The 24158-nt window shown below is 51.9% G+C and overlaps 1 protein-coding gene across 8 annotated transcripts in view; it reads right to left on the minus strand.

Annotated features, from left to right (window-relative positions):
• Positions 1 to 24158, minus strand: part of AMPD2 (adenosine monophosphate deaminase 2) — a 947247-nt gene that overhangs the window by 539484 nt on the left and 383605 nt on the right. The window lies entirely within an intron of this gene.

The following is a 24158-nucleotide window of genomic DNA, read 5'->3' on the forward strand; positions in this document are numbered from 1 at the left end:
AACATACACTCACCCGAAGAAGGAACAGGGAACATGCTCACCCGAAGACAGACCAGGGAACATGCACTCACCAGAAGACAGACTAGGGAACATGCACTCACCTGAAGAAAGACCAGAGAACATGCAGTCACCAGAAGACAGACCAAGGAACATACACTCACCTGAATAAAGACCAGGGAACATGCACTCACCAGAAGAAAGACCATGGAACATACACTCACCCGAAAAAAGGACCAGGGAACATGCTCACCCGAAGACAGACTAGGGAACATGCACTCACCAGAAGACAGACCAGGGAACATGCACTCACCTGAAGAAAGACCCGAGAACATGCAGTCACCAGAAGACAGACCAGGGAACCTACCCTCACCCGAAGAAAGACCAGGGAACATATACTCACCCAAAAAAATACCAGGGAACATACACTCCCCTTAAGAAAGACCAGGGAACATGCACTCACCAGAAGAAAGACCAGGGAACACACACTCACCTGAAGAAAGACCAGGGAACATGCATTCACCAGAAGAAAGACCAGGGAACATAAACTCACCCGAAGAAGGACCAGGGAACACGCTCACCCGAAGACAGACCAGGGAACATAGACTCACCCAAAGAAAGCCAGGGAACATGCACTCACCAGAAGACAGATCAGGGAACATACACTCACCTGAAGAAAGAACAGGGAACATGCACTCACCAGAACACAGACCAGGGAACATACCCTCACCCGAAATAAAAACCACGGAACACACTCACCCAAAGAAAGACCAGGGAACATATACTCACCCAAAAAAATACCAGAACATACACTCCCCTGAAGAAAGACCAGGGAACATGCACTCACCAGAAGAAAGACCAGGGAACACACACTCACCTGAAGAAAGACCAGGGAACATGCACTCACCAGAAGAAAGACCAGGGAACATACACTCACCCGAAGAAGGACCAGGGAACACGCTCACCCGAAGACAGACCAGGGAACATGCACTCACCAGAAGACAGACCAGGGAACATACACTCACCCGAAGAAGGACCAGAGAACACGCTCACCCAAAGACAGACTAGGGAACATGCACTCACCAGAAGACAAAACAGGGAAAATACACTCACCCGAAGAAAGACCAGGGAACACACTCATCCGAAGAAAGACCAGGGAACATACACTCACCCGAAGAAGGACCAGGGAACACGCTCACCCGAAGACAGACCAGGGAACATAGACTCACCCGAAGAAAGACCAGGGAACATGCACTCCCCAGAAGACAGACCAGGGAACATACACTCACCTGAAGAAAGACCAGGCAGACCAGGAAACATACCCTGACCCGAAGAAAGACCAGGGAACTTATACTCACCCAAACAAATGCCAGGGAACATACACTCACCTGAAGAAAGACCAGGTAACATGCACTCACCAGAAGAAAGACCAGGGAACATACACTCACCCGAAGAAGGACCAAGGAACATGCACTCACCAGAAGACATACCAGGGAACATGCACTCACCAGAAGACAGACCAGAGAACATGCACTCATCTGAAGAAAGACACGAGAACATGCAGACACCAGAAGACAGACCAGGGAACCTACCCTCACCCAAAGAAAGACCAGGGAACATATACTCACCCAAAAAAATATCAGAACATACACTCCCCTGAAGAAAGACCAGGGAACATGCACTCACCAGAAGAAAGACCAGGGAACACACACTCACCTGAAGAAAGACCGGGGAACATGCACTCACCAGAAGAAAGACCAGGGAACATACACTCACCCGAAGAAGGACCAGGGAACACGCTCACCCGAAGACAGACCAGGGAACATGCACTCACCAGAAGACAGACCAGGGAACATACACTCACCCGAAGAAGGACCAGAGAACACGCTCACCCAAAGACAGACCAGGGAACATGCACTCACCAGAAGACAAAACAGGGAAAATACACTCACCCGAAGAAAGACCAGGGAACACACTCATCCGAAGAAAGACCAGGGAACATACACTCACCCGAAGAAGGACCAGGGAACACACTCACCCGAAGACAGACCAGGGAACATAGACTCACCCGAAGAAAGACCAGGGAACATGCACTCCCCAGAAGACAGACCAGGGAACATACACTCACCTGAAGAAAGACCAGGCAGACCAGGAAACATACCCTGACCCGAAGAAAGACCAGGGAACTTATACTCACCCAAACAAATGCCAGGGAACATACACTCACCTGAAGAAAGACCAGGTAACATGCACTCACCAGAAGAAAGACCAGGGAACATACACTCACCCAAAGAAGGACCAGGGAACATGCACTCACCTGAAGAAAGACCAGAGAACATGCAGTCACCAGAAGACAGACCAGGGAACATACACTCACCCAAAGAAATACCAGGGAACATACACTCACCTGAAGAAAGACCAGGGAACATGCAGTCACCAGAAGACAGACCAGGCAACATACACTCACCCGAAGAAGGAACAGGGAACACACTCACCCAAAGCAAGACCAGGGAACATACACTCACCCGAAGAAGGAACAGGGAACATGCACTCACCAGAAGACAGACTAGGGAACATACCCTCACCAGAAGAAAGACCGGGGAACACACACTCACCAGAACAAAGACCAGGGAACATACACACACCAGAAGACAGACCAGGGAACATAAACTCACTTGAAGACAGACCAGGGAACATACACTCACCCAAAGACAAACCAGGAAACATACCCTCATCCGTAGAAAGACCAGGGAACATGCACTCACCAGAAGACAAACCAGGGAACATACACTCACCCGAAGACAGACCAGGGAGCATGCACTCACCAGAAGAAAGACCAGGCGACATACACTCACCCGAAGAAGGAACAGGGAACACACTCACCCAAAGCAAGACCAGGGAACATACACTCACCCGAAGAAGGAACAGGGAACATGCTCACCCGAAGACAGACCAGGGAACATGCACTCACCAGAAGACAGACTAGGGAACATGCACTCACCTGAAGAAAGACCAGAGAACATGCAGTCACCAGAAGACAGACCAAGGAACATACACTCACCTGAATAAAGACCAGGGAACATGCACTCACCAGAAGAAAGACCAGGGAACATACACTCACCCAAAGACAGACCAGGAAACATACCTTCACCCGAAGAACAACCACGGAACACACTCACCCAAAGACAGACCATGGAACATACACTCACCCGAAAAAAGGACCAGGGAACATGCTCACCCGAAGACAGACTAGGGAACATGCACTCACCAGAAGACAGACCAGGGAACATGCACTCACCTGAAGAAAGACCCGAGAACATGCAGTCACCAGAAGACAGACCAGGGAACCTACCCTCACCCGAAGAAAGACCAGGGAACATATACTCACCCAAAAAAATACCAGGGAACATACACTCCCCTTAAGAAAGACCAGGGAACATGCACTCACCAGAAGAAAGACCAGGGAACACACACTCACCTGAAGAAAGACCAGGGAACATGCATTCACCAGAAGAAAGACCAGGGAACATAAACTCACCCGAAGAAGGACCAGGGAACACGCTCACCCGAAGACAGACCAGGGAACATAGACTCACCCAAAGAAAGCCAGGGAACATGCACTCACCAGAAGACAGATCAGGGAACATACACTCACCTGAAGAAAGACCAGGGAACATGCACTCACCAGAACACAGACCAGGGAACATACCCTCACCCGAAATAAAAACCACGGAACACACTCACCCAAAGAAAGACCATGGAACATACACGCATTTGAAAAAAGGACCAGGGAACATGCTCACCCGAAGACAGACTAGGGAACATGCACTCACCAGAAGATAGACCAGGGAACATGCACTCACCTGAAGAAAGACCCGAGAACATGCAGTCACCAGAAGACAGACCAGGGAACCTACCCTCACCCGAAGAAAGACCAGGGAACATATACTCACCCAAAAAAATACCAGGGAACATACAATATCCTGAAGAAAGACCAGGGAACATGCACTCACCAGAAGAAAGACCAGGGAACACACACTCACCTGAAGAAAGACCAGGGAACATGCATTCACCAGAAGAAAGACCAGGGAACATACACTCACCCGAAGAAGGACCAGGGAACACGCTCACCCGAAGACAGACCAGGGAACATAGACTCACCCAAAGAAAGACCAGGGAACATGCACTCACCAGAAGACAGACCAGGGAACATACACTCACCTGAAGAAAGACCAGGGAACATGCACTCACCAGAACACAGACCAGGGAACATACCCTCACCCGAAGAAAGACCAGGGAACATATATTCATCTGAAAAAATACCAGGGAACATACACTCACCTGAAGAAAGACCAGGGAGCATGCACTCACCAGAAGAAAGACCAGGGAACATACGCTCACCAGAAGACAGACCAGGGAGCATGCACTCACCAGAAGAAAGACCAGGCAACATACACTCACCCGAAGAAGGAACAGGGAACACACTCACCCAAAGCAAGACCAGGGAACATACACTCACCCGAAGAAGGAACAGGGAACATGCTCACCCGAAGACAGACCAGGGAACATGCACTCACCAGAAGACAGACTAGGGAACATGCACTCACCTGAAGAAAGACCAGAGAACATGCAGTCACCAGAAGACAGACCAAGGAACATACCCTCATCTGAAGAAAGACCAGGGAACATGCACTCACCAGAAGAAAGACCGGGGAACACACACTCACCAGAACAAAGACCAGGGAACATACACACACCAGAAGACAGACCAGGGAACATAAACTCACCCGAAGACAGACCAGGGAACATACACTCACCCAAAGACAAACCAGGAAACATACCCTCACCCGTAGAAAGACCAGGGAACATGCACTCACCAGAAGACAAACCAGGGAACATACACTCACCCGAAGACAACCAGGGAGCATGCACTCACCAGAAGAAAGACCAGGCAACATACACTCACCCGAAGAAGGAACAGGGAACACACTCACCCAAAGCAAGACCAGGGAACATACACTCACCCGAAAAAGGAACAGGGAACATGCTCACCCGAAGACAGACCAGGGAACATGCACTCACCAGAAGACAGACTAGGGAACATGCACTCACCTGAAGAAAGACCAGAGAACATGCAGTCACCAGAAGACAGACCAAGGAACATACACTCACCTGAAGAAAGACCAGGGAACATGCACTCACCAGAAGAAAGACCAGGGAACATACACACACCAGAAGAAAGACCAGGGAACATAAACTCACCCGAAGACAGACCAGGGAACATACACTCACCCAAAGACAGACCAGGAAACATACCCTCACCCGAAGAACAACCACGGAACACACTCACCCAAAGCCAGACCATGGAACATACACTCATCCGAAAAAAGGACCAGGGAACATGCTCACCCGAAGACAGACTAGGGAACATGCACTCACCAGAAGACAGACCAGGGAACATGCACTCACCTGAAGAAAGACCCGAGAACATGCAGTCACCAGAAGACAGACCAGGGAACCTACCCTCACCCGAAGAAAGACCAGGGAACATATACTCACCCAAAAAAATACCAGGGAACATACACTCCCCTGAAGAAAGACCAGGGAACATGCACTCACCAGAAGAAAGACCAGGGAACACACACTCACCTGAAGAAAGACCAGGGAACATGCATTCACCAGATGAAAGACCAGGGAACATAAACTCACCCGAAGAAGGACCAGGGAACACGCTCGCCCGAAGACAGACCAGGGAACATATATTCATCTGAAAAAATACCAGGGAACATACACTCACCTGAAGAAAGACCAGGGAGCATGCACTCACCAGAAGAAAGACCAGGGAACATACACTCACCAGAAGAAAGACCAGGGAACATGCACTCACCAGAACACAGACCAGGGAACATACCCTCACCCGAAGAAAGACCAGGGAACATATATTCATCTGAAAAAATACCAGGGAACATACACTCACCTGAAGAAAGACCAGGGAGCATGCACTCACCAGAAGAAAGACCAGGGAACATACGCTCACCAGAAGACAGACCAGGGAGCATGCACTCACCAGAAGAAAGACCAGGCAACATACACTCACCCGAAGAAGGAACAGGGAACACACTCACCCAAAGCAAGACCAGGGAACATACACTCACCCGAAGAAGGAACAGGGAACATGCTCACCCGAAGACAGACCAGGGAACATGCACTCACCAGAAGACAGACTAGGGAACATGCACTCACCTGAAGAAAGACCAGAGAACATGCAGTCACCAGAAGACAGACCATGGAACATACCCTCACCTGAAGAAAGACCAGGGAACATGCACTCACCAGAAGAAAGACCGGGGAACACACACTCACCAGAACAAAGACCAGGGAACATACACACACCAGAAGACAGACCAGGGAACATAAACTCACCCGAAGACAGACCAGGGAACATACACTCACCCAAAGACAAACCAGGAAACATACCCTCACCCGTAGAAAGACCAGGGAACATGCACTCACCAGAAGACAAACCAGGGAACATACACTCACCCGAAGACAGACCAGGGAGCATGCACTCACCAGAAGAAAGACCAGGCAACATACACTGACCCGAAGAAGGAACAGGGAACACACTCACCCAAAGCAAGACCAGGGAACATACACTCACCCGAAGAAGGAACAGGGAACATGCTCACCCGAAGACAGACCAGGGAACATGCACTCACCAGAAGACAGACTAGGGAACATGCACTCACCTGAAGAAAGACCAGAGAACATGCAGTCACCAGAAGACAGACCAAGGAACATACACTCACCTGAAGAAAGACCAGGGAACATGCACTCACCAGAAGAAAGACCAGGGAACATACACACATCAGAAGACAGACCAGGGAACATAAACTCACCCGAAGACAGACCAGGGAACATATACTCACCCGAAGAAGGACCAGGGAACATGCACTCACCAGAAGACAGACCAGGGAACATGCACTCACCAGAAGACAGACTAGGGAACATGCACTCACCTGAAGAAAGACCAGAGAACATGCAGTCACCAGAAGACAGACCATGGAACATACCCTCACCTGAAGAAAGACCAGGGAACATGCACTCACCAGAAGAAAGACCGGGGAACACACACTCACCAGAACAAAGACCAGGGAACATACACACACCAGAAGACAGACCAGGGAACATAAACTCACCCGAAGACAGACCAGGGAACATACACTCACCCAAAGACAAACCAGGAAACATACCCTCACCCGTAGAAAGACCAGGGAACATGCACTCACCAGAAGACAAACCAGGGAACATACACTCACCCGAAGACAGACCAGGGAGCATGCACTCACCAGAAGAAAGACCAGGCAACATACACTCACCCGAAGAAGGAACAGGGAACACACTCACCCAAAGCAAGACCAGGGAACATACACTCACCCGAAGAAGGAACAGGGAACATGCTCACCCGAAGACAGACCAGGGAACATGCACTCACCAGAAGACAGACTAGGGAACATGCACTCACCTGAAGAAAGACCAGAGAACATGCAGTCACCAGAAGACAGACCAAGGAACATACACTCACCTGAAGAAAGACCAGGGAACATGCACTCACCAGAAGAAAGACCAGGGAACATACACACATCAGAAGACAGACCAGGGAACATAAACTCACCCGAAGACAGACCAGGGAACATATACTCACCCGAAGAAGGACCAGGGAACATGCACTCACCAGAAGACAGACCAGGGAACATGCACTCACCTGAAGAAAGACCAGAGAACATGCAGTCACCAGAAGACAGACCAGGGAACATACACTCACCCGAAGAAGGAACAGGGAACATGCACTCACCAGAAGACAGACCAGGGAACATGCACTCACCTGAAGAAAGACCCGAGAACATGCAGTCACCAGAAGACAGACCAGGGAACCTACCCTCACCCGAAGAAAGACCAGGGAACATATACTCACCCAATAATATACCAGGGAACATACACTCCCCTGAAGAAAGACCAGGGAACATGCACTCACCAGAAGAAAGACCAGGGAACACACACTCACCTGAAGAAAGACCAGGGAACATGCATTCACCAGAAGAAAGACCAGGGAACATAAACTCACCCGAAGAAGAACCAGGGAACACGCTCACCCGAAGACAGACCAGGGAACATAGACTCACCCAAAGAAAGCCAGGGAACATGCACTCACCAGAAGACAGATCAGGGAACATACACTCACCTGAAGAAAGACCAGGGAACATGCACTCACCAGAACACAGACCAGGGAACATACCCTCACCCGAAATAAAAACCACGGGAACACACTCACCCAAAGAAAGACCAGGGAACATACACTCTCCCGAAAAAAGGACCAAGGAACATGCTCACCCGAAGACAGACTAGTGAACATGCACTCACCAGAAGACAGACCAGAGAACATGCACTCATCTGAAGAAAGACACGAGAACATGCAGACACCAGAAGACAGACCAGGGAACCTACCCTCACCCAAAGAAAGACCAGGGAACATATACTCACCCAAAAAAATACCAGAACATACACTCCCCTGAAGAAAGACCAGGGAACATGCACTCACCAGAAGAAAGACCAGGGAACACACACTCACCTGAAGAAAGACCAGGGAACATGCACTCACCAGAAGAAAGACCAGGGAACATACACTCACCCGAAGAAGGACCAGGGAACACGCTCACCCGAAGACAGACCAGGGAACATGCACTCACCAGAAGACAGACCAGGGAACATACACTCACCCGAAGAAGGACCAGAGAACACGCTCACCCAAAGACAGACTAGGGAACATGCACTCACCAGAAGACAAAACAGGGAAAATACACTCACCCGAAGAAAGACCAGGGAACACACTCATCCGAAGAAAGACCAGGGAACATACACTCACCCGAAGAAGGACCAGGGAACACGCTCACCCGAAGACAGACCAGGGAACATAGACTCACCCGAAGAAAGACCAGGGAACATGCACTCACCAGAAGACAAAACAGGGAAAATACACTCACCCGAAGAAAGACCAGGGAACACACTCATCCGAAGAAAGACCAGGGAACATACACTCACCCGAAGAAGGACCAGGGAACACACTCACCCAAAGACAGACCATGGAACATACACTCATCCGAAAAAAGGACCAGGGAACATGCTCACCCGAAGACAGACTAGGGAACATGCACTCACCAGAAGACAGACCAGGGAACCTACCCTCACCCGAAGAAAGACCAGGGAACATATACTCACCCAAAAAAATACCAGGGAACATACACTCCCCTGAAGAAAGACCAGGGGACATGCACTCACCAGAAGAAAGACCAGGGAACACACACTCACCTGAAGAAAGACCAGGGAACATGCATTCACCAGATGAAAGACCAGGGAACATAAACTCACCCGAAGAAGGAACAGGGAACGCGCTCACCCGAAGACAGACCAGGGAACATATATTCATCTGAAAAAATACCAGGGAACATACACTCACCTGAAGAAAGACCAGGGAGCATGCACTCACCAGAAGAAAGACCAGGGAACATACACTCACCAGAAGAAAGACCAGGGAACATGCACTCACCAGAACACAGACCAGGGAACATACCCTCACCCGAAGAAAGACCAGGGAACATATATTCATCTGAAAAAATACCAGGGAACATACACTCACCTGAAGAAAGACCAGGGAGCATGCACTCACCAGAAGAAAGACCAGGGAACATACGCTCACCAGAAGACAGACCAGGGAGCATGCACTCACCAGAAGAAAGACCAGGCAACATACACTCACCCGAAGAAGGAACAGGGAACACACTCACCCAAAGCAAGACCAGGGAACATACACTCACCCGAAGAAGGAACAGGGAACATGCTCACCTGAAGACAGACCAGGGAACATGCACTCACCAGAAGACAGACTAGGGAACATGCACTCACCTGAAGAAAGACCAGAGAACATGCAGTCACCAGAAGACAGACCAAGGAACATACCCTCACCTGAAGAAAGACCAGGGAACATGCACTCACCAGAAGAAAGACCGGGGAACACACACTCACCAGAACAAAGACCAGGGAACATACACACACCAGAAGACAGACCAGGGAACATAAACTCACCCGAAGACAGACCAGGGAACATACACTCACCCAAAGACAAACCAGGAAACATACCCTCACCCGTAGAAAAACCAGGGAACATGCACTCACCAGAAGACAAACCAGGGAACATACACTCACCCGAAGACAGACCAGGGAGCATGCACTCACCAGAAGAAAGACCAGGCAACATACACTCACCCGAAGAAGGAACAGGGAACACACTCACCCAAAGCAAGACCAGGGAACATACACTCACCCGAAGAAGGAACAGGGAACATGCTCACCCGAAGACAGACCAGGGAACATGCACTCACCAGAAGACAGACTAGGGAACATGCACTCACCTGAAGAAAGACCAGAGAACATGCAGTCACCAGAAGACAGACCAAGGAACATACACTCACCTGAAGAAAGACCAGGGAACATGCACTCACCAGAAGAAAGACCAGGGAACATACACACATCAGAAGACAGACCAGGGAACATAAACTCACCCGAAGACAGACCAGGGAACATACACTCACCCAAAGACAGACCAGGAAACATATCTTCACCCGAAGAACAACCACGGAACACACTCACCCAAAGACAGACCATGGAACATACACTCATCCGAAAAAAGGACCAGGGAACATGCTCACCCGAAGACAGACTAGGGAACATGCACTCACCAGAAGACAGACCAGGGAACATGCACTCACCTGAAGAAAGACCCGAGAGCATGCAGTCACCAGAAGACAGACCAGGGAACCTACCCTCACCCGAAGAAAGACCAGGGAACATATACTCACCCAAAAAAATACCAGGGAACATATACTCCCCTGAAGAAAGACCAGGGAACATGCACTCACCAGAAGAAAGACCAGGGAACACACACTCACCTGAAGAAAGACCAGGGAACATGCATTCACCAGAAGAAAGACCAGGGAACATAAACTCACCCGAAGAAGGACCAGGGAACACGCTCACCCGAAGACAGACCAGGGAACATAGCCTCACCCAAAGAAAGCCAGGGAACATGCACTCACCAGAAGACAGATCAGGGAACATACACTCACCTGAAGAAAGACCAGGGAACATGCACTCACCAGAACACAGACCAGGGAACATACCCTCACCCGAAATAAAAACCACGGAACACACTCACCCAAAGAAAGACCAGGGAACATACACTCACCCGAAAAAAGGACCAAGGAACATGCTCACCCGAAGACAGACTAGTGAACATGCACTCACCAGAAGACAGACCAGAGAACATGCACTCATCTGAAGAAAGACACGAGAACATGCAGACACCAGAAGACAGACCAGGGAACCTACCCTCACCCAAAGAAAGACCAGGGAACATATACTCACCCAAAAAAATACCAGAACATACACTCCCCTGAAGAAAGACCAGGGAACATGCACTCACCAGAAGAAAGACCAGGGAACACACACTCACCTGAAGAAAGACCGGGGAACATGCACTCACCAGAAGAAAGACCAGGGAACATACACTCACCCGAAGAAGGACCAGGGAACACGCTCACCCGAAGACAGACCAGGGAACATGCACCCACCAGAAGACAGACCAGGGAACATACACTCACCCGAAGAAGGACCAGAGAACACGCTCACCCAAAGACAGACTAGGGAACATGCACTCACCAGAAGACAAAACAGGGAAAATACACTCACCCGAAGAAAGACCAGGGGACACACTCATCCGAAGAAAGACCAGGGAACATACACTCACCCAAAGAAGGACCAGGGAACACACTCACCCGAAGACAGACCAGGGAACATAGACTCACCCAAAGAAAGACCAGGGAACATGCACTCCCCAGAAGACAGACCAGGGAACATACACTCACCTGAAGAAAGACCAGGCAGACCAGGAAACATACCCTGACCCGAAGAAAGACCAGGGAACTTATACTCACCCAAACAAATGCCAGGGAACATACACTCACCTGAAGAAAGACCAGGTAACATGCACTCACCAGAAGAAAGACCAGGGAACATACACTCACCCAAAGAAGGACCAGGGAACATGCACTCACCTGAAGAAAGACCAGAGAACATGCAGTCACCAGAAGACAGACCAGGGAACATACACTCACCCAAAGAAATACCAGGGAACATACACTCACCTGAAGAAAGACCAGGGAACATGCAGTCACCAGAAGACAGACCAGGCAACATACACTCACCCGAAGAAGGAACAGGGAACACACTCACCCAAAGCAAGACCAGGGAACATACACTCACCCGAAGAAGGAACAGGGAACATGCTCACCCGAAGACAGACCAGGGAACATGCACTCACCAGAAGACAGACTAGGGAACATACCCTCACCTGAAGAAAGACCAGGGAACATGCACTCACCAGAAGAAAGACCGGGGAACACACACTCACCAGAACAAAGACCAGGGAACATACACACACCAGAAGACAGACCAGGGAACATAAACTCACTTGAAGACAGACCAGGGAACATACACTCACCCAAAGACAAACCAGGAAACATACCCTCATCCGTAGAAAGACCAGGGAACATGCACTCACCAGAAGACAAACCAGGGAACATACACTCGCCCGAAGACAGACCAGGGAGCATGCACTCACCAGAAGAAAGACCAGGCAACATACACTCACCCGAAGAAGGAACAGGGAACACACTCACCCAAAGCAAGACCAGGGAACATACACTCACCCGAAGAAGGAACAGGGAACATGCTCACCCGAAGACAGACCAGGGAACATGCACTCACCAGAAGACAGACTAGGGAACATGCACTCACCTGAAGAAAGACCAGAGAACATGCAGTCACCAGAAGACAGACCAAGGAACATACACTCACCTGAATAAAGACCAGGGAACATGCACTCACCAGAAGAAAGACCATGGAACATACACTCACCCGAAAAAAGGACCAGGGAACATGCTCACCCGAAGACAGACTAGGGAACATGCACTCACCAGAAGACAGACCAGGGAACATGCACTCACCTGAAGAAAGACCCGAGAACATGCAGTCACCAGAAGACAGACCAGGGAACCTACCCTCACCCGAAGAAAGACCAGGGAACATATACTCACCCAAAAAAATACCAGGGAACATACACTCCCCTTAAGAAAGACCAGGGAACATGCACTCACCAGAAGAAAGACCAGGGAACACACACTCACCTGAAGAAAGACCAGGGAACATGCATTCACCAGAAGAAAGACCAGGGAACATAAACTCACCCGAAGAAGGACCAGGGAACACGCTCACCCGAAGACAGACCAGGGAACATAGACTCACCCAAAGAAAGCCAGGGAACATGCACTCACCAGAAGACAGATCAGGGAACATACACTCACCTGAAGAAAGAACAGGGAACATGCACTCACCAGAACACAGACCAGGGAACATACCCTCACCCGAAATAAAAACCACGGAACACACTCACCCAAAGAAAGACCAGGGAACATATACTCACCCAAAAAAATACCAGAACATACACTCCCCTGAAGAAAGACCAGGGAACATGCACTCACCAGAAGAAAGACCAGGGAACACACACTCACCTGAAGAAAGACCAGGGAACATGCACTCACCAGAAGAAAGACCAGGGAACATACACTCACCCGAAGAAGGACCAGGGAACACGCTCACCCGAAGACAGACCAGGGAACATGCACTCACCAGAAGACAGACCAGGGAACATACACTCACCCGAAGAAGGACCAGAGAACACGCTCACCCAAAGACAGACTAGGGAACATGCACTCACCAGAAGACAAAACAGGGAAAATACACTCACCCGAAGAAAGACCAGGGAACACACTCATCCGAAGAAAGACCAGGGAACATACACTCACCCGAAGAAGGACCAGGGAACACGCTCACCCGAAGACAGACCAGGGAACATAGACTCACCCGAAGAAAGACCAGGGAACATGCACTCCCCAGAAGACAGACCAGGGAACATACACTCACCTGAAGAAAGACCAGGCAGACCAGGAAACATACCCTGACCCGAAGAAAGACCAGGGAACTTATACTCACCCAAACAAATGCCAGGGAACATACACTCACCTGAAGAAAGACCAGGTAACATGCACTCACCAGAAGAAAGACCAGGGAACATACACTCACCCGAAGAAGGACCAAGGAACATGCACTCACCAGAAGACATACCAGGGAACATGCACTCACCTGAAGAAAGACCAGAGAACATGCAGTCACCAGAAGACAGACCAGGGAACATACACTCACCCAAAGAAATACCAGGGAACATACACTCACCTGAAGAAAGACCAGGGAACATGCAGTCACCAGAAGACAGACCAGGCAACATACACTCACCCGAAGAAGGAACAGGGAACACACTCACCCAAAGCAAGACCAGGGAACATACACTCACCCGAAGAAGGAACAGGGAACATGCTCACCCGAAGACAGACCAGGGAACATGCACTCACCAGAAGACAGACTAGGGAACATGCACTCACCTGAAGAAAGACCAGAGAACATGCAGTCACCAGAAGACAGACCAAGGAACATACCCTCACCTGAAGAAAGACCAGGGAACATGCACTCACCAGAAGAAAGACCGGGGAACACACACTCACCAGAACAAAGACCAGGGAACATACACACACCAGAAGACAGACCAGGGAACATAAACTCACCCGAAGACAGACCAGGGAACATACACTCACCCAAAGACAAACCAGGAAACATACCCTCATCCATAGAAAGACCAGGGAACATGCACTCACCAGAAGACAAACCAGGGAACATACACTCACCCGAAGACAGACCAGGGAGCATGCACTCACCAGAAGAAAGACCAGGCAACATACACTCACCCGAAGAAGGAACAGGGAACACACTCACCCAAAGCAAGACCAGGGAACATACACTCACCCGAAGAAGGAACAGGGAACATGCTAACCCGAAGACAGACCAGGGAACATGCACTCACCAGAAGACAGACTAGGGAACATGCACTCACCTGAAGAAAGACCAGAGAACATGCAGTCACCAGAAGACAGACCAAGGAACATACACTCACCTGAAGAAAGACCAGGGAACATGCACTCACCAGAAGAAAGACCAGGGAACATACACACATCAGAAGACAGACCAGGGAACATAAACTCACCCGAAGACAGACCAGGGAACATACACTCACCCAAAGACAGACCAGGAAACATACCCTCACCCGAAGAACAACCACGGAACACACTCACCCAAAGACAGACCATGGAACATACACTCATCCGAAAAAAGGAACAGGGAACATGCTCACCCGAAGACAGACTAGGGAACATGCACTCACCAGAAGACAGACCAGGGAACATGCACTCACCTGAAGAAAGACCCGAGAACATGCAGTCACCAGAAGACAGACCAGGGAACCTACCCTCACCCGAAGAAAGACCAGGGAACATATACTCACCCAAAAAAATACCAGGGAACATACACTCCCCTGAAGAAAGACCAGGGAACATGCACTCACCAGAAGAAAGACCAGGGAACACACACTCACCTGAAGAAAGACCAGGGAACATGCATTCACCAGAAGAAAGACCAGGGAACATAAACTCACCCGAAGAAGGACCAGGGAACACGCTCACCCGAAGACAGACCAGGGAACATAGACTCACCCAAAGAAAGCCAGGGAACATGCACTCACCAGAAGACAGATCAGGGAACATACACTCACCTGAAGAAAGACCAGGGAACATGCACTCACCAGAACACAGACCAGGGAACATACCCTCACCCGAAATAAAAACCACGGAACACACTCACCCAAAGAAAGACCAGGGAACATACACTCACCCGAAAAAAGGACCAAGGAACATGCTCACCCGAAGACAGACTAGTGAACATGCACTCACCAGAAGACAGAGCAGAGAACATGCACTCATCTGAAGAAAGACACGAGAACATGCAGTCACCAGAAGACAGACCAGGGAACCTACCCTCACCCAAAGAAAGACCAGGGAACATATACTCACCCAAAAAAATACCAGAACATACACTCCCCTGAAGAAAGACCAGGGAACATGCACTCACCAGAAGAAAGACCAGGGAACACACACTCACCTGAAGAAAGACCAGGGAACATGCACTCACCAGAAGAAAGACCAGGGAACATACACTCACCCGAAGAAGGACCAGGGAACACGCTCACCCGAAGACAGACCAGGGAACATGCACTCACCAGAAGACAGACCAGGGAACATACACTCACCCGAAGAAGGACCAGAGAACACGCTCACCCAAAGACAGACTAGGGAACATGCACTCACCAGAAGACAAAACAGGGAAAATACACTCACCCGAAGAAAGACCAGGGAACACACTCATCCGAAGAAAGACCAGGGAACATACACTCACCCGAAGAAAGACCAGGGAACATGCACTCCCCAGAAGACAGACCAGGGAACATACACTCACCTGAAGAAAGACCAGGCAGACCAGGAAACATACCCTGACCCGAAGAAAGACCAGGGAACTTATACTCACCCAAACAAATGCCAGGGAACATACACTCACCTGAAGAAAGACCAGGTAACATGCACTCACCAGAAGAAAGACCAGGGAACATACACTCACCCGAAGAAGGACCAGGGAACATGCACTCACCAGAAGACAGACCAGGGAACATGCACTCACCTGAAGAAAGACCAGAGAACATGCAGTCACCAGAAGACAGACCAGGGAACATACACTCACCCAAAGAAATACCAGGGAACATACACTCACCTGAAGAAAGACCAGGGAACATGCAGTCACCAGAAGACAGACCAGGGAACATATACTCACCCAAAAAATACCAGGGAACATACACTCACCTGAAGAAAGACCAGGAAACATGCAGTCACCAGAAGAAATACCAGGGAACATACACACACCAGAAGACAGACCAGGGAACATAAACTCACCCGAAGACAGACCAGGGAACTTACACTCACCCAAAGACAGACCAGGAAACATACCCTCACCCGAAGAACAACCACGGAACACACTCACCCAAAGAAAGACCATGGAACATACACGCATCCGAAAAAAGGACCAGTGAACATATACTCATCCGAAAAAATACCAGGGAACATACACTCACCTGAAGAAAGACCAGGGAGCATGCACTCACCAGAAGAAAGACCAGGGAACATACTCTCACCAGAAGACAGACCAGGGAACATAAACTCACCCGAAGACAGACCAGGGAACATACACTCAACCGAAGACAGACTAGGGAACATACCCTACCCGAAGAAAGACCGGGGAACACACTCATCCGAAGAAAGACCAGGGAACATACACTCACCAGAAGACAGACCAGGGAACATAAACTCACCCGAAGACAGACCAGGGAACATGCAGTCACCAGAAGACAGACCAAGGAACATACCCTCACCTGAAGAAAGACCAGGGAACATACACTCACCAGAAGAAAGACCGGGGAACACACACTCACCAGAAGAAAGACCAGGGAACATACACACACCAGAAGACAGACCAGGGAACATAAACTCACCCGAAGACAGACCAGGGAACATACAGTCACCCGAAGACAGACCAGGAAACATACCCTCACCCGTAGAAAGACCAGGGAACATGCACTCACCAGAAGACAGACCAGGGAACATACACTCACCCGAAGACAGACCAGGGAACATACACTCACCCGAAGAAAGACCAGGGAACATACACTCACCCGAAGAAAGACCAGGGAACATACACTCACCCAAAGAAAGACCAGGGAACACACTCACCAAAAGAAAGACCAGGCAACACACTCAAATAATATTTCTTTTAATCAGGAGTGGCAAGACGGCTAGTAGAAGCACTGGCGTCAAGAAGCCTGCATGGAGTCCAGCACCACACGTGGCATTTTAGTAACGTTTATCCACTGTGATAGGCTGGCAAGACATGTCGCTTTGCATAGAATCCCAAACGCTGGCAAGCCACACTTTAGAATGTCTAGCTGGCCTCACACGACCAAGGAACGGGAAACGGCTGCTGGGCAGCCGGTGCCATCACCAGTTCCTGGCATGTTCCACCCAGGGGCTATAACAAGGGCGAGGGTTTTATTTTATAAGAGTGTTGGTCATAGCCACGGCCTGATGTCAGCGGATAGAAAAGGACCCATGTTGAAGAACCTTTTTCGGTTTCATCACGAGGCCCTGGAAGAGGCAGATGCCTCAGCCGAGATTGCCAGCTTGCTGAGGTGGGTGCCAAGGTATGCATGCCCCTTTACCCACGCGCTGACTGCTCTGTGTTGGCCTCAGTCCCAGATGTTTGCAGAATACGTGAACAGCTGTTCTGGGTCTTTCTTCTCTCATTTCATTGCTGGAATGTTCCATAACAATGGCACAGAGGGAGCAAAGGGGGTCCAAGAAAAAAAGGCTGGGCACTGTCCTCACAGAGACACCTTGCTTGGGGTGGCATCTCCGCCTGCTGCAGCATGCTAAGGCACAGGCCCTACCCGGCCTCCCTGGCCACATGTCCCTCACGCAAGCAGCACCTTCCTGCATGGGCTGTCTTCTGGCAGGAGCCCCTGGCTGAGCGGCAGCCATGCCTGTCTTCTGGCTGCCACCTGTGGCTGATCCTGCAGGTATCTGAGCGGCAGTCATGGCTGTCTTCTGGCTGCAGCCCCTGGCTGATCCTGCAGAGACTGGAGCAGCAGCCATGGCTGTCTTCTGGCTGGAGCCTCTGGCTGCTCCTGCAGAGACCTGAGCAGCAGCCATGCCTGTCTTCTGGCTGCAGCCCCTGGCTGGTCCCGCAGAGACCTGAGCGGCAGCCATGGCTATCTTCCAGCAGGAGCCCCTGGCAGATCAGGATCCATGTATGTCTACTGGCTGCAGCCCCTGGCCGAACCTGGCTGGACCCCCTGGCTGCTCTAGCAGAGACCTGAGCAGCAGCCATAGCTATCTTCTGGCTGGAGCTCCTGGCTGGTCCTGCAGAGACCTGAGCTGCAGCCATGGCTGTCTTCTTGCTGTAGCCCCTGGATGATCCTACAGAGACCAGAGAGGCAACCATGGCTGTCTTCTGGCTGGATCACCTGGCTGATCCTGCAGGGACCTGAGCGGCAGCCATGGCTGTCTTGTGGCTGCAGCCCCTGGCTGATCCTGCAGAGACCGGAGCAGCAGCCATGGCTGTCTTCTGACTGCAGCCTGTGGGTGATCCTGCAGGGACCTGAGCGGCAGCCATGGCTGTCTTCTGGCTGAAGTCCCTGGCTGGTCTGGCTGTCAGAGACCCGAGCAGCAGCCATGGCTGTCTTGTGGCTGAAGCCCCTGGGTGATCCTGCAGAGACTTGAGCAGCAGCCATGGATGTCTTCTGGCAGCATCCACAGGCTGATCCTGCAGAGACCAGAGCGGCAGCCATGGCTGTCTTCTGGCTGGAGCCCCTGCTGCTCCTGCAGAGACCGGAGCGGCAGCCATGGCTGTCTTCTGGCTGGATCCCCTGGCTGCTCCTCCAGAGACCTGAGCGGCAGCCATGGCTGTCTTCTGGCTGGAGCCCCTGGCTGCTCCTGTGGAGACCTGAGCGGCAGCCATGGCTGTCTTCTGCCTGGAGACCCTGGCTGCTCCAACAGAGACCTGAGCGGCAGCCATGGCTGTCTTCTGGCTGGAGCCCCTGGCTGGTCCTGCAGAGACCTGAGCGGCAGCCATGGCTGTCTTCTGGCTGGAGCCTCTGGCTGGTCCTGCAGAGACTTGAGCGGCAGCCATGGCTGTATTCTGGCTGCAGCCCCTAGCTGGTCCTGCAGAGACCTGAGCGGCAGCCATGGCTGTCTTCCGGCTGGAGCCCCTGGCAGATCAGCAGCCATGTCTGTCTACTGGCTGCAGCCCCTGGCTGATCCTGGCTGGAGCCCCTGGCTGCTCCAGCAGAGACCTGGGCAGCAGCCATAGCTATCTTCTGGCTGGAGCTCCTGGCTGGTCCTGCAGAGACCTGAGTGGCAGCCATGGCTGTCTTCTGGCTGGAGCCCCTGGCTGATCCTGCAGAGACCAGAGCGGCAGCCATGGCTGTCTTCTGGCAGCATCCACAGGCTGATCCTGCAGAGACCAGAGCGGCAGCCATGGCTGTCTTCTGGCTGGAGCCCCTGCTGCTCCTGCAGAGACCGGAGCGGCAGCCATGGCTGTCTTCTGGCTGGATCCCCTGGCTGACCCTGCAGCGACCTGAGCGGGAGCCATGGTTGTCTTCTGGCTGGAGCCCCTGGCTGCTCCTGCAGAGACCTGAGTGGCAGCCATGACTGTCTTCTGGCTGGAGCCCCTGACTTGTACTGCAGAGACGTGAGCAGCAGCCATGGATGTCTTCTGGCTGCAGCCCCTGGCTGGTCCTGCAGAGACCTGAACGGCAGCCATGGCTGTCTTCTGGCTGGAAGCCCCTGGCAGATCGGCAGCCATGCCTGTCTTCTGGCTGCAGCCCCTGGCTGATCCTGGCTGGAGCCCCTGGCTGCTCCAGCAGAGAGCTGAGCAGCAGCCATAGCTATCTTCCGGCTGGAGCTCCTGGCTGGTCCTGCAGAGACCTGAGCGGCAGCCATGGCTGTCATCTGGCTGGAGCCCCTGGCTGGTCCTGCAGAGACCTGAGCGGCAGCCATGCCTGTCTTCTGGCTGTAGCCCCAGGCTGCTCCTGCAGAGACTTGAGCGGCAGCCATGGCTGTCTTCTGGCTGCAGCACCTGGCTGGTCCGGCTGTCAGAGAGTTGAGCGGCAGCCATGGCTTTCTTCTGGCTGGGGCCCCTGGCTGATCCTGCAGAGACCTGAGCGGCAGCCATGGCTGTCTTTTGGCAGGAGTCCCTATTTGTTCCTGCATAGACCTGAGCGGCAGCCATGGCTGTCTTCTGGCAGCAGACCCTCGCTGTTCCTACAGAGACCTGAGTGGCAGCCATGGCTGTCTTCTGACTGGAGCCCCTGGCTGATCCTGGAGAGACATGTGCGGCCGCCATGCCTGTCTTCTGGCTGTAGCCCCAGGCTGCTCCTGCAGAGACTTGAGCGGCAGCCATGGCTGTCTTCTGGCTGCAGCACCTGGCTGGTCCGGCTGTCAGAGAGTTGAGCGGCAGCCATGGCTTTCTTCTGGCTGGGGCCCCTGGCTGATCCTGCAGAGACCTGAGCGGCAGCCATGGCTGTCTTTTGGCAGGAGTCCCTATTTGTTCCTGCATAGACCTGAGCGGCAGCCATGGCTGTCTTCTGGCAGCAGACCCTCGCTGTTCCTACAGAGACCTGAGTGGCAGCCATGGCTGTCTTCTGGCTGCAGCCCCTGGCTGGTCCGGCTGTCAGAGACCTGAGCGGCAGCCATGGTAGTCTTCTGGCTGGAGTCCCTGGCTGATCCTGGAGATACCTGAGCGGCAGCCATGGCTGTCTTCTGGCTGGAGCCCCTGGCTGATCCTGCAGAGACCTGAGTGGCAGCATGGGTGTCTTCTGCCTGGAGCCCCTGGCTGATCCTGCAGAGACCTTAGCGGCAGCCATGGCTGTCTTCTGGCCGGAGTCCCTGGCTGCTCCTGCAGAGACCTGAGCGGCAGCCATGGCTGTCTTCTGGCTGCAGCCCCTGGCAGGTCCGGCTGTCAGAGACCTGAGCGGCAACCATGGCTGTCTTCTGGCTGGAGTCCCTGGCTGATCCTGCAGAGACCTGAGCGGCAGCCATGGCTGTCTTCTGGCTGGAGCCCCTGGCTGATCCTGCAGAGGTGAGCGGCAGTCATGGCTGTCTTGTGCCTGGAGCCCCTGGCTGATCCTGCAGAGACCTGAGCGGCAGCCATGGGTGTCTTCTTGCTGGAGTCCCTGGCTGCTCATGCAGAGACCTTAGTGGCAGCCATGGCTGTCTTCTGGCTGCAGCCCCTGGCAGGTCCGGCTGTCAGGGACCTGAGCGGCAGCCATGGCTGTCTTCCGGCTAGAGCCCCTGGCTGATCCTGCACAGACCTGAGCGGCAGCCAGGGCTGTCTTCTGGCTGCAGCCCCTGGCTGGTCCTCCAGATAGCTGAGTGGCAGCCATGGCTGTCTTCTGGCTGGAGGCCCTGGCTGTTCCTGCAGAGACCTGAGCGGCAGCCATGGCTGTCTTCTGCCTGGAACCCCTGGCTGATCCTGCAGAGACCTCAGCGGCAGCCATGGCTGTCTTCTGGCTGCAGCCCCTGGCAGGTCTGGCTGTCAGAGACCTGAGTGGCAGCCATGGCTGTCTTCTGGCTGAAGTCCCTGGCTGCTCCTGCGGAGACCCGAGCGGCAGCCATGGCTGTCCTCTGGCTGCAGCCTCTGGCTGGTCCTGCAGAGACCTGAGTGGCAGCCATGGCTGTCTTCTGGCTGCAGCCCAAGGCTGGTCCTGTAGAGACCTGAGCGGCCCTTCATGTCACATACCTTTCTAGTACGACTTTCACAATTTAGGCTAGCGATAGCCCTTACCAGGGGCCACATCTTGATGACCCTCATCCGCAGTAGCTATACATGAGTCTAGGTGGGTTTTCTAAGTCCCTGCTTGACCAGTAATGCCTCACAGGATGGACTTACTCTTTTCTGACCTCACGATGTACAGGGGTTCTGAAGAAAGGGGTATGAGTTTTCATCTGTGCAACCCCTGACTCAATCCAATTGTTTTTGAAAATGTGTCTCCCGCCAACTAAAAATGTGGGCATGCTTATCTGCCCATGGGTTTACCCCACAATGCCCTTTGCTGAAAGCTGAATGTCGATAAGAGGGAACCAGCTGCAGGGAGTCATGAGCTGCCGGGAACATGAGCTGCCGGGAGCCATGAGCTGCCAGGATTCATGAGCTGCCGGGATTCATGAGCTGCTGGGATTCATGAGCTGCCGGGATTCATGAGCTTCAGGAAGTCATGAGCTGCCGGGTGTCATGGACCCAGAACAATGTGGCATCTGGATCTTATTCAATGGGCATCTTAACAACTGAACAGCATTTCCCATCAACAAAGAACCTAGGAAACTGTCCCAAATGATTCTCTGTTTTCCGTCACCTGGGTGTGTTCAGTGGGGGGTGGTGGGGGGCAATATCTTCCTTGGAGCCATGAGAACCCTTGCATCAACGCGTTATCTCCAAAGTTATGGAAATGGGAGCAAGAATTAGCAAGGATAGTCGAAGGCCTCCTAGGACTGAAGCTCCTAAGAAACATCTACTCCCCCCACACCCCTCCCAGAAAATGGTTTGGATTTCAGCCACTGGTTCCCTCAGCTGCTGCCCACTCTTGCCATCTCTCTGCCAGACCGGTAAAGTCCAAGACACGCTCCCTGTGGTTCCAGCCAAAGAATATGCAGAGGTCATTGGTCCAACCATCACAAGATTCATTCATTTATCTCGGGGTGGGGGGTTGCGAAGAAATGCCCTTTCCCTTAAAACAATACATTCTTACCCCTTTACTAAAGAAACCATCCTTGCACCTTTAGGTGCCCAATAATTACTGCCCCATAGCCGGCCTGCCATCGAGCATTTAGAAGCGGTATCACAGCTCCTGTGAGTTGTGAAAAAATGAAACACTCTGGGCCCAATTCATGGACTTCTTTGCAGGGTTCAACCTGACTTTGCACTGCCGACACAAACCCTGATTCATGGAACTGTGAAAAGTGCATTTTTGCAGTGCAAAGTCAGCTTTGGGATGGTTTGGGCCCTCTTGTGGGGCGCTTGTCATCAGCTTAAGAATCGGAAGGCTGCACCCCCTCCCCCTTACTCGTTTGGAAGCTCAACCTCAAACACGTGAAAGGTACAACAAATGCAGGTGAGATGTGTAATGAATGTGCAGATTTGGGTAGTGCTGAAGAGAGCCTTTTCTAAGCTACACCAGCATTTCCCTAACTCTTCCTCTGCTCTCAAAGTAAGACCACCCGAGAGTTGTAGGAACACTTGTAAATTCCGTACTGGATCACACAAATGCCCTATACGTTAGATGGGCAGTTTATGAGTTCCCGGGGCATCACGTACCCCAGTATGCGACTTTTTCTGGTACCTCAGTATGCAACTGTTTGCCTTGTCTGTGGTTTATCAAAATGAGAACCAGCTTCTGCATTTTGATGACTCTCAGTTCGTCAATCAATGGCAGTGGTCGGCATCTGATC

This window comes from Ambystoma mexicanum, chromosome 13, assembly GCF_040938575.1.
Source record: "Ambystoma mexicanum isolate Mex_15411 chromosome 13, UKY_AmexF1_1, whole genome shotgun sequence".
In the NCBI taxonomy this organism is placed as follows: Eukaryota; Metazoa; Chordata; class Amphibia; order Caudata; family Ambystomatidae; genus Ambystoma; species Ambystoma mexicanum.